Raw genomic sequence first — 1,835 nt, 5'->3', positions numbered from 1 at the left:
TTTAGCTACAACTGCAGGTACTATCTTATCTTTTTTGTGCCAGGGATTTTTTTTTTTTTTTTTTTTTTCATGGAAAGGAAAACAAATCTGAGTTCCTATTTGGGTACTCATCACTTGGGCTAAAGCTGGTTCTCTTTTATTCCTGTACTTCTTCTGGGGCAACTGTCCCCAAAACAAGCAGCATGAGTCAGCCTTCTGGACCTGTAACTCTGCTTGTCTCCATGGTCATGATGGGCCTCTGGGGACTGCCCTTCAGGAACAGGCTGGGCAGTGCCTTGATGGAGGTAATAGATAAAGGTTAACCTCACGGCTCAGAACTCAGCCTTCCAGAAGTTTCATTCCTTAGAGAGCTGAGATGTTGTTCTACTTGTCGGGTTTGTATTTAGTCTGAGAGTTTTCTTTTCCCTTTTCTTTGTGTTACCCCAGTCCTCAAAAGACTGTGCTGCGGAATATTGTGGCAAGAGCACTAGTCATAGGATCGGCGCTCCTGTCCTAGCCCTGTGCTCTCTTGGGTCAGCTTCTTTGCTGTTCGGAGTTTCAGTTTACTGTTCTGCTACATAGACCTAATGCTCCTTATCTACCACGTGGATGGTGAGCAGCACATGATGTAGTATACGTAAGAGTGCACCCCCTTGGAATCCAGGAATTCTAAAGCCCTAAGTTAGAATTTTGGTACATGAATTTTGAGATGTATTTAAAAGACTCCCTTGAATCTACCTCGCAACTATTAGGATGGCTACTATAAAAACAAAATAAAAAAACAGAAATTAACAGGTGTTGGCAAGGATATGGAGAAACTGGAACCCTCGTGTGCTATTGACATGAAGGTAAAATGGTGTTGCTCCTGTGGAAAACGGTATGGAGGTTCCTCAAAAAATTAACAATAGAACTGTCCTATCATCCAACAATCCCACTTCTGATCTACCTCCAAAAGAATCGAAGGCAGAGTCTCAAAAAGAGAGCTGCACACCCATGTTTTTAGCAGCACTATTCACAATAGCCGAAAGGTGGAAGGAACCCATAAAATAGAATTTTATTTGACCTTAAAAAAGGAAGGAAATTCTGGCACATGCTACACATAGATGAACCTTGAAGATACTGTGCCAAATGAAATGAGCCAGTCACAAAAGGACAACTATTTTATGATTCCACTTACATGAGGTATCTAGAATAGTCAAGTTCATAGAGCCAGAAAGAAGAACGGTAGTTGCCAGAGGCTAGGGAATGGGAGTGGTTTAATGGTTACAGTTTCAGTTTGGGAAGATGAGAAGAGTTCTGAGGATGGATGATAGTGATGGTGGCACTGTGTGAATACACTTCATGCCACTGAACTGGGCACTTAAAAATGGTTAAGACGGCCGTGCACGGTGGCTCATGCCTCTAATCCCAGCACTTTGGGAGGCCGAGGCGAGTGGATCACGAGGTCAGGAGATAGAGACCATCCTGGCCAACATGGTGAAACCCTGTCTTTACTAAAAATACAAAAATTAGCCAGGCATGGTGGCACATGCCTGTATGCCTGTAATCCCAGCTACTCAGGAGGCTGAGGCAGGAGAATTGCCTGAATCAGAGAGTAGCAGGTTGCAGTGAGCCAAGATTGCGCTACTGCACTCCAGCCTAGCGTCAGAGCGAGACTTCATCTCAAAAACAAAAACAAGCAAAAAAAATGGTCAAGATAGTCAATGTTGTATTATGTGTATTTTGCCACCATAGTAAATTTTAAAACTTTCCCTTGATGGACTGAACCCCATTCACACACTGAATATTGTGAAATGTTAACCCGAGACCCTGGCTGTTTTGCAAGTATGTTCAGCTTTGCGTTTTAGCAGTTGTGA

The 1,835-nt window shown here is 43.1% G+C and overlaps 1 protein-coding gene across 1 annotated transcript in view; it reads left to right on the top strand.

Annotated features, from left to right (window-relative positions):
- The window catches only part of LRGUK (leucine-rich repeats and guanylate kinase domain containing), a 143,036-nt gene that overhangs the window by 80,931 nt on the left and 60,270 nt on the right, over positions 1–1,835 (top strand). The window lies entirely within an intron of this gene.

Source organism: Mandrillus leucophaeus, unplaced genomic scaffold, assembly GCF_000951045.1.
Source record: "Mandrillus leucophaeus isolate KB7577 unplaced genomic scaffold, Mleu.le_1.0 Scaffold5, whole genome shotgun sequence".
NCBI classification, from domain to species: Eukaryota; Metazoa; Chordata; class Mammalia; order Primates; family Cercopithecidae; genus Mandrillus; species Mandrillus leucophaeus.
The sequence above is the reverse complement of the archived record's forward strand: the minus strand, read 5'-3'. Positions and strand labels throughout refer to the sequence as shown.